Here is a 10,624-nt window from a genome sequence, read left to right as displayed (position 1 = left end):
CCATTTCTGGATTATGCGACGAAAACAACGTCAGTCGTCAGAGTAATCGTCGAAGACGATGTACTTTACAATGAAGAAGCTGCTATGAATTAAAAAGAATCATATAAGACAGAAAATACTTTACTTTGCTTAATGTATCTCTTTAATTATAAAAAAACAAAAAAACAAGTAAAACTATAAAAATAAACATGTTTTATTAAAATAAATTTTATAGAAAGATAATTATCGATTCACTATAGTCGATAGTATGTTTTATATTTCTTTTTTTCTCTCTCAAGACAAAAACGTGATTCATTACTCACTTATAGTTGACTGCACCAAGTCCTACCTACATAAACAAAATTTGATTGAGATAAAGTTTTTCAAATATGGGAGTTAAGTAATGCTAAGGTGCTTTTTATTTTGATTTTGATCGTTGAACAAGTAATAATGCTTATCTGATATTTTTTGGTATTCTACCTATAATCGCATAGGGCTTCAAAAAAGTTTAATATTATTTTTCTCAATTGGAACAATATTATCATTGAGATAAAAAAGCTACATCTTAATCTGGAAATCTAGAGTGGTAAATGGAGGAAACAGCAATACAAAATTTTGTCCGAAAAGAAATACGTATTAATTTATTTATTCTTGTTTTCGTGAAAAACATACATCTAAATAAAGCAGGGAATAAAAAATGCAGATTATTGCTTGCTGGAAGGCAAAATATTTTTTGAGTGAATCTGAAAAATAATTTATAACTTCAAAATATACTTTTGTCGTCCTAAATGTATAATTTTTAAATATTATCCTAAATGTATGATTTTAAAGATAATCTAATTATGCAAATAGTTGTTTTCACTTGTCAGCCCCGGTGATGATGGATCTGCCAAAATTAAAATTATTAGTTTATTCTCAATTTTCTTAAGTATACTTTATAAAGAATTAATTAATTGAAAAGAAGAATGTAATACTCATTCTGCATGCTAATGTTATCATCATCAAAAATAATAAAGATAATACTAGTGTTGACACTGCTATTAATAATAATTATAATTATCATTATTATTACTATAATGATAATAATAACAAAAGTTATATCAGATAAAAGTAAACATGATTAAAAACTGCCATTGGAGTACAAATACAACTTGATTGTTTTACAGAAAATATTGTGATTATTTCAACAACAGATGTTGTATATTTTGATAAAAAAATTCATGTTACTAAGTTGTTGGTAATTCATATTTAAAAATTCTGTTATATTTTAGCATTAACTGTGTTAAGTTGTTAATTATTCTCAATAATACAAACGAAATTTTTTACTTCCTAAAAACAAGTGTATCAGAATATTCCAGAATAGTGAACTTGAAAAATATGAATGTCAAAGTGAACACATCAGATGTTTGAACATCTGCTCATTAGGTAAATAAGTCACGTATAAAATTATATGTAACTACTCTACATTGACTTGTTCACGTTTCAGTTTCGACATAAGTTTTTTTTTTCAGCAAATTTACTGGTATAAAATGTTTCATCGCAGATTACTAGTGTATGATTATTTATTATTGTATTTAAGTGTCAATGGTAAGATAATAATATAATCCACAAAATCAATCGTTCAAATAATTCATTTAAAATTTAAAAAGGTGTACAAGTAAATTAGCCATAAATATTTGTTCCGTGATTAAGAAGTTAGATACTTCGGAGCTAAGTTAGTGTAATTTTCAGTTTTTGGAATCCTCATAATAATCTCTTGGACAATAATAAAAAAATTATTTTAAGATTAGTAATCTTGTTTGCCCCACATATATCTTGGTGTTAAAATTGCAATCTCTAAAAAATTAAGATACTTAAGGTGAAGTGTACAGCCTCTACTTGAAATTTTACTAAAAATTATTTATAGTTAACACACTCAAGAACGAAAATATTATCGGAAGTCAATTAGCAAGAATTTACAACTTTCCTTACCATGCTTTTGTTCATACGTCGAACCGTCACTGTAACGGTGCCATAATTACTAAATGGCATGTCGTAACAGCTGCTCATTGTATCTTAGATGAAAATGGAAAAAGTGTTGAAGTTAAAGTTGCAGCTGGCGTTAATAACTTAAAGGAATCTGAGTACAGATTTCATGCAAATGTTACAACAATTTATGTACCGGAAGATTACGATCACGTGCATAACACTGAAAAGTTACAAGGAGATATTGCTGTACTTAAGGTATACTCAGTTTTTCCTTTATTTTTATATAAAAATGAAATATAAACTTCTTTATTACTATTTTTTCCTAGCTCGATCAAATAATACCGTTGGACAATTGGTGTATGAAAAAAGTTGCTCTGCCAGAGCCGTTGACTATTGACAATCTTGATTATTTTGTTCATACGGAACCTATTATCACTGGTTATGGCTGTAATAAAATAAGTATTACTTTTTCGAAAGATAATAAGCCTATTTCAAGTAAAAAAGCAAATGGAGCATTAAATTTTGCAAAAACACATGTTCTGTCAGTGAATGAATGCACTATGTCACCACTGTACAAAGCAATTAATTTCAAGAAAGTGTTTTGCTCGCGGATGAAACCATCTGTGCAATCATTTGCTGTAGGTACTTGTAAAGTAGGTACCTAGGTTATATTTGCAATGAATACCAAACAAAGCTAGTAAATACATTTTTTTAAATTTAAGGGTGATAGTGGAGGACCTCTCGTGTTAGAAAATAAGGGACAAAATACTCTCATCGGAATTTTATCTTGTGGCCCATTGAACTGCGATGAAAGAACATTACCTTCACTTTATACTAGGGTCTCTTTTTATAGAAATTTTATTGATCACGCCATTTCTGGAATGTGCAGCAAAAAAGAAATCCGTCATAAGAATAATAATCAAAGTTCCTGTATTATTGTATAAAAAAGTTGTTATTACTTTTGAAGGATCTTATTTCACAACAAGAAACATAAAAATAATTTTTTGATAAGCTTCTAAAACTAAAAAAAAAAAAAAAATTATAAAAATAAAGATAGTTATATTAACAAAAATTTCAAGAATAAAAAATTGAGTTACTATTCTTGAGTAGATTTTTTATATCTCTCTATCTAAAAAAGAAACGTAATTTTATCACTCGCTTGAAGACCTTTAAAAACCTATGTACGAAAACAAAAACTGATCAAGATAAAGTTTCAAATCTGCAGAAGTTGTCTAACTCTAACGCGCTTTACCTTCATTAGATTTTGTTCATTTGTAGTAAGTACAAGTGTACATCCGTTTTTTTAGCGCTCATTTCTATTTTTCAGCAAAATTTTTTATTATTTTTCTCCAATATTAGAAAAGACTCATCACCGTTGTGCAAAATGCAAACATTATTCTACAAATCTACCTGCAGTTTTCTATTGATTATTATAGTTAACTACTATCGAAGAAATGCCTATGACATCTAAGATTGAGTCTCTTTTAACGACATATTTAACAGATTTTAAAAGCAATGCTTATCGTGTACAATCAATGAAAATATAGCATCAGAAATCATAGGTAGTTTAGTTACTAAATCCCATGCGCCTACTTGAATTATCTGGTGAAACGAGTTGTGTGTGTTTACGCGTGTATACGTTTGCTAACTGTACTTAAGTGTATAGATATGCGTTTTCATGCTTCATCTCCCCCGAACACACAAACGTTTGCACGCGTATTAGCTCATATTATCCGAACTGCTTATGCTGTTGTGCATTTACTGCTGCTGTAACGCATATATTTGCAATTATAAGAAATGGAAGAAATTTAAAATAAAAATTTTTGCTTGATGCACTATCTACTAGCTTATCTGGTGTATCCTCTGGTACTTTTTTCGTACTAACTCTAAAAAACAGAGCCTTAAGAAAATTATGAAATTAATTAAAAAATATAGTTTATTAAATATGATATGCTAAATTTATGTACACTAGATAAGGAAAAAAATACTGGAAAGTAATAATATTATTCTTACTCTATTTTTTATGGATTCTTTATCTTAAAATCAGCTAAATAGCAGTATTAAAATTCATAGATGATTGATAATTATAATAGAGCGCTGATAACAACATTAGTAATAGTAATAAATACAGGTTATAACGAACGCAAGTTTTGTTGGGGCACAAATAATTGTTTTGCAGAAAATAATATGGTTAACTACATGGTGGTTTTATAACCACTTATAGGTGTAGGTTCATGCAAAAATTTACATCTTCAGTTATGCGTAATGCATATTACAATATATTCACATCGTTGTGCCAATCTAATATATTGAGCCGTCAAATAATCTGAATAGTACCAATAAAAAAATTTATTCTTCATAACAAGCGTCTTGGGCTATTTTCCTTACAATACAAATAAAATATGTTCAATGTAAGTTTTAATATACTTACTTTTTTAAGTCTAAGACTAATATTGAAACAGTGGACATAATAAATTTTAATGTTCAAGTGAATTTGTAAGATATTTGAACATCTGCTGATTAAGTAAACGATTCTCCTATAAAATTGTAGGTAACTGCTTCAGATTGACTTTTTTGAGTTTCAACTTTTTTTTAGTTAATTTACGGTACAAAATGTTTAATACCGGTTTACTAGTGTATGGTTATCTATTATTGCATTTGAGTGTTAATGGTAAGATTATTAAAATACAATCTAGAAAATTAATAGTTTAAATAATTTCTTTTATGTGTGGTTTTTGTAAATTTACTAAGGTGATCTACAAAAGAAAAGTAAAAAGCGTAATAAAACGGTTGGAATCTAATGATTAAGGTGGCTTTGGTAGTAAATATATTTACAAGCGAGGGACAACTCAAGGGATTAATAAATACTTATCAAAAATCACACATCACTTTTCCTCAATTTCCGTAAACTCTCAGAAACATATATTTTTTTTTTTTAAGTATGAATAGATTTGTTAGAAATAATAGTATGTATTCATTCTTGATTGTTTAGTGTTCATCCCCTGTTTCCAAAGTTACAGTAAATTTTTTGACACTTCATGTCAGACTTCATGTTAAATTGTTGATTTTTCGAAGGCAATTTTCATACGGAAATGATATTGATGACCCTAGAATATCTTTACTGCTAGTTTAGGAATATTTAATTAACATAATTTTTGAATTTTGTAGATTTTTGTGGCGTAATTAAAATCTGCTAAAGCCACCTTAAATTTTTACGAAACTTTTGTTCGAATTTCAATGTAATTCGCAACAAAACACAATTTTTCAAGAAAGTTGATGTTCAAATAGCGTTTTTTAACGTAAAGGAGTGACAGAAAATTTTTAATTAATGTTGTATAATAATAATGAATACAACATAAAAATGATTAAAAACTTGATAAATGTAAGCCTGTTCAATTATGAAGCTAAGAACATAAAAAGTATGATATTACCCTTTCATGATCTGGCACTGGAATTCCCTAATCAATATTATTTAAATTTTTTGAAACTCGTCATTTTTACATGAAAAAAAAACTTATGCTCTTTAGTTACTACTTTTTATCTCTCAAATGAGAAGCTTTTACAGTATTTGACTATACCGCAGAAAACTGCGTTTCGTTAGGAAATATTTTTATTATTCAGAGTCTAAATCGTTTGAGCTGAAAGGGATCGAGCCCTATCCCTATTATCGAAGGTTTCGGTTTTTATTACGTAACTAGTTGATACAAATTTATAATACAAAGATATGCTTAACAATTGTTATTTATGTGACTATAATTCAGACCCTTGATTATAAGAACAGGGCGCAAAATTGGGTTGTAACACCTCGATGTTAAACGTGTCATCTCAAAAAGTTAATTATTAATGGTAAATATTAAAATATCAGCAAGACTTAAAAATTAAACATTAAAAATGTAATGTGTTATCTTGATTTACATGATGTGCAAGGCATACTTTAACAAAAGTTTTAGACACTAAAGGTCAAATGTTCAGTATTTACTGATAATTTCACTTATTCTGTTCAGTTTACACACTCAAGACTGAAAATATTATTGGAGGCCAACTAGCAAAAATTTCCAAGTTTCCTTATCATGTGCTCGTTCGTACTGCAAGATCTAATTGTAACGGTGCCATAATAACTGAATGGCACGTTGTAACATCTGCTCATTGTGTCATTGATGAAAGTGGAGAAATTGTTGGAGTTAAAGTTGCAGCCGGTGTTGATAACTCGAAAAATTCTGAGTTCAAATTTTACGCCAATGCTTCAGAAATCTACATGCACGCAGATTTTGATCATAAAAAAAACGATAAACTCTTTGAAGGAGATATTGCTGTACTGAAGGTATGTTTATTTTCTCATTTCTTTTTTTCTTTTTCAATAAATAAAATATGATCTGTCTGATTATCATTCTTCGTTAGCTCGATCGAGTGATACCGTTAGACAATAAGTATATGAAAAAAGTTACTCTGCCAGAACTCTTAACTATAGACAATCTTGAATTATTTACTCATAAACAACCCACTATCACTGGTTACGGTTATAATAAAGTCAGCGTCACTTTTTCGGATGGTAATAAACCTGTTGTAAAAGGAAGAGGAAATGGATACTTGCATTCTGCAAAAACTCGTATTTTGACAGTGGATGAATGTACCATGTTACAGCCGTACAAAGCAATCAATTTCATGAAAGCGTTTTGTTCTCAAATGAAACAGTCTATGAGTACAACTCCTATGGGTGCTTGCGCGGTAGGTATCTTGTACTATATTTTTAGCAATTTATTATCAAACAAAGTGATTGAATGATTTTTTTCTGTTTAAGGGTGATAGTGGAGGACCTCTCGTGTTAGAAAACAAGGGACAAAATACTCTCATCGGAATATTATCTTGTGGTCCAATAGACTGTAATGAAAAAATATTACCGGCAATGTACACTAGGGTTTCTTTTTACAGAGGATTTATTGATAAGGCTATTTCTGGAATATGCAACGAAAAAAAAATGAGTGTAAAAAATCACTATCCAAGTCAGTGTACCGTGCAATGAAGAAGCTATCATGGCTGTAGAAAAATTCTTATACACAAACATACCTTATTTTCCTCCCTACCTTCCTACAATCATCAGAAAGTAAACATCAATTAAGTAAACAAAAAAAATTTTAAATAAAATTTATGATTGACTATCCTCGAATGTCTGTTATATATTCTTCCTTAATTCTCAAAACAGAAATGTGAATCCATGACTCACTTCTTATAGACAGTAGTACATGAACAAAAACTGATTATGATACAGCTTATCGAGCACTAATGCGAACCGAGATGGAATTTAACGCTGCTCTAATGTAGCACAGAAGATGACGCCTTGGGAATAGTACTCGACTCGTCAACTCGGACTTAAATCATAGTATTATCTGAAAGAACTCAAAAAAATCTTCAATTTTAGCTCTAACAAAGTAATAAAATCAACCGGATCTAAAGATACAGATTATTGAGGTGGTATCAAAATAATGATAATTTCATCTACAAAATAATAAGTTTTAGTACTGCTGTTGAGTTTTTTACATGAATTTTTCGGAGATTTCGACATGTACGCAAAAGCAGATTTACATGGTAGTAGTTCCAACCAGATGATATCGCTTCCGCTGTTCTGTGCTCGTAATCGATCAGTTCCGGAAAGCGAGAAACCAAAGTTGGTGAGGTTTTTCGAATTGTTTATCACTCAGTGATTACGTGTATCCAAGTCCACTGGGATGATAAAATGTTTGTGCTTTCACGCGTAAAAGATTAACGACGGGATGTGTTATAACGCCCCGGTCTTGTTACGCTCGTGAATTTTTACCCACGTGATAAAACACTCGGTTTTGTAAAAAATGAAATGAAACGACGCGTTGTAGCCGTATTCATCACCAGCTTTCCTTGAAAATGTTCTCTTGTCCATGTAAGTTTCTACTCCTCCTTGTAATATCTCATTTCGAGTATCAATTAATCAATCAATCGCAGCCTCTACCTATACACTCCTTATCAAAAATGAATGTTTGTTCCCTGTGGCGATATTTTTTTCTCGAAAAGATGACAAATGCCATTCCGGCCATTACAGCAGCTTCGCGTGCCTTGGCAGAGGAGAAGCAGTTCGTGTTGACATTTTTCCTCGTCCGACTGTCACGTCAGTCCTTGGCAACGGAGACAAATCAAACTCAAAAACGACGAGCCACACACGATTACCGTTACGATCAAAATGCCTCGAGCACCAAAGAGCGTCGAGATATCCCGTGTCCATCATCAGTCAAATTAGATCCCTACCCTTTCTCCGTCTCTCTCTCTCTTTTTTTTATTCTCTCTTTGTCCGAGATCTCCAAAGTGTATTTTAAATTTTGCGCGGCGTGTGTTCGCGGATACACACGCGGACGGTTGAGAACGTTGGTCGAAGTTCGAAATGGTCATTTCTCATGAGGCCCTGGGTCCGTTGACGCATCTCTCGATCTACAAGTCCTTTGTCCGATACTCCTCCCCGTCTCCTCTTCAATCCACTACGTATATACGTGTACATATATACGTACGTATAAGGGAGTTGGATGTGTGCGTGGGCAACAAAAGTTACATCGGCTAATGCGACGATGGAAGCGAAGGTGTGTATAGGTATTCATCATCATACCGTATAGGCACGAACGCGTGAAAGGTGTATCCGGTCGAGGAGGTGATGCGCGCTTGTTGTGTCAGGAGAAGCTGTGTAGGGAAGAAGATTTAGGACCAGCGAGTGGTCATCAGCGATTCTTTTTTATTGTGGTGGACCTGCGCGGAGATCATCGTTGACGGATTCATGGCTTCTTCGGGTGACGGAGAAAGCGTATACTATAGTCGACTGTAAAAATAATTTTTTTCTTCTACAGAACATTCACAGGCTAAGGATGCTGTACCAAATTTTAAATTTCAATCGTAAATTACGTCATTTGGAATTATTTTACAGTTCCAAAAAATAACACCTACCGTCAATCAAAATGTTGATTATTATTCGTCCTCGGCCAGTCACATTTATCCACTTTTTATCCACTGAGCCATATAGTACCCATTAGTGGCGATCGACATGTTTGTCAATTGGTTACCCGAAAACTCCCATTTCCTAAGGTACCAGGGACCAACACCACCGAGCAATCAAAAAAACGTAACAAGCTCTCGTTCACGGGTGCCCGTGTAATTCGCGCCTCTTTATTATTCAAGCTTTCATACGGCGTATCTGTATACGCTCGCTTTATTTATCGTCACGATAAACCAGGACCCGGTACACAGTACCTCCGTCAGCGCTGTTAAGTGCGTCGTTTCAACATAAACATCGATAAGTCGAGAGAGACACGACGATGCAAACCAGATGCTGTGTGCTCGCTGTCGTGCCGGTGCAGGATGAGCTTTTAGCGCGACAGCGTGTTCCACTGTAACGCCCACGGCGTTTTGAGAAATGCAGCTCATCCCCCTCCCAACAGTTCCTCTGCCGAGATGAGAAACGAGCTTGGGAGAGTATTGTCTCTCGCGAGACACTTGCGTGTCGTGTTCAGTGTCGCTCGTTTATACGGCTCTAAAGCTCGAGGATCGTGCATCGCGATGTTAATTATTCCGTAGATGCACGTTCCTCCTTTTCCCCAAATTTTATCTCTTTTAAGGCCAACGCAAGAGTGTCACTTTTATCTGACTATGAAAAAAAAAAAAAAAAAACAAATAACGACCAACCTATACGTACGTATACTTATTGTTGAAGAGCCCATGGGCTGCAGTCGCGGTCTAATTTTAAATTCGCCAGTGCAAGCCGGCTTCCCTGGTACTCGTGTAAATTTCGCGTTATATACGAGCCCTTGGAAAAGAAGCCGCGTGTCCCCGAGCAATGCCTCAAAGCAGCAGTAATATTATTTCAAGCGAGGCGCGACTACACACCCCCCCGCTCGCTCTTTATTTTCCGCGCTCGCGCGCGCCTACGGTGTCATATATATGTACACACACGTGTGTACAGCTGCGACATAAATCGCGAGTCGGCCCCGTTTTCTCGCCCCGTCACTTTTGTCATTTGTTGCTTATAAATACAGCCGTGTCGCCTAGGGCCAACTTTATCCTCTCTCTCTCGAGGATATAACACACGCGAGTGTCTCTTTTTCCCGTCTGTCTAGCGCGCGAGCTTCTTCTTGCTTCCCCCCTGAAATTTAGAGCCCAGACGCGTTGGGTGTAATACGTCACGCGGAGTTGGACGCGCCCGTAAACGCTGTTCTCGATTCATCGGAGCTCCGGGAATGTGCTTTTTGATGACTTTATGAAGTGCGAAAATACCTCGCCCCGTCTTATTTCCCTAGAGGTCAAAGAGCCCAATTTCGTTCAACCAACCGAATCAATTAATAAATTAAATCACCATTGATTTATGATCGATTAACGTTGTGATTTTTTTGTCTGTTTCAGAGCCACCCTGCCTGAGAAAAAGCCGCAGCATTGATCACCCTTTTGCAAAGGACTCTCGGAGTTTCAGAAAAATCAAGAGGCCCAAACGAAATGCGGCAAAGTCCCTGACTACTTCCTTCCGTTAATAAGACTCGCCACGCCTCGATGGGCCGTAAACGCCCGCGACGCCGTGCCTATATACCGTGATACACTCGCGCCCCGAAAATTCCCTCCCGTTGCTCGTCGTTTGCGGCCGTATACGCGCGCACGTGCGCTACATTTTTTACCCAAA

General features: G+C 34.1%; 1 long non-coding RNA gene across 2 annotated transcripts in view; it reads left to right on the top strand.

Annotated features, from left to right (window-relative positions):
* Positions 1 to 10,412, top strand: part of LOC149375612 (uncharacterized) — a 129,963-nt gene extending 119,551 nt beyond the window's left edge. The window contains exon 4 of one of the 2 annotated variants that reach the window (XR_016293691.1): positions 10,354 to 10,412. This is a non-coding gene — a long non-coding RNA (uncharacterized LOC149375612). Of the gene's footprint in view, positions 1 to 5,951; positions 6,011 to 10,353 lie in introns of those variants that run through there. The other variant, XR_016293690.1, reaches the window with a different exon arrangement.
* Positions 10,413 to 10,624: the final 212 nt, after the last annotated feature.

The sequence above is a fragment of the Copidosoma floridanum genome, unplaced genomic scaffold, assembly GCF_036245765.1.
Source record: "Copidosoma floridanum isolate Cflo_tuat_1 unplaced genomic scaffold, Cflo_Japanese_pri ptg000006l, whole genome shotgun sequence".
Lineage (NCBI taxonomy): Eukaryota > Metazoa > Arthropoda > Insecta > Hymenoptera > Encyrtidae > Copidosoma > Copidosoma floridanum.
The sequence above is the reverse complement of the archived record's forward strand: the minus strand, read 5'-3'. Positions and strand labels throughout refer to the sequence as shown.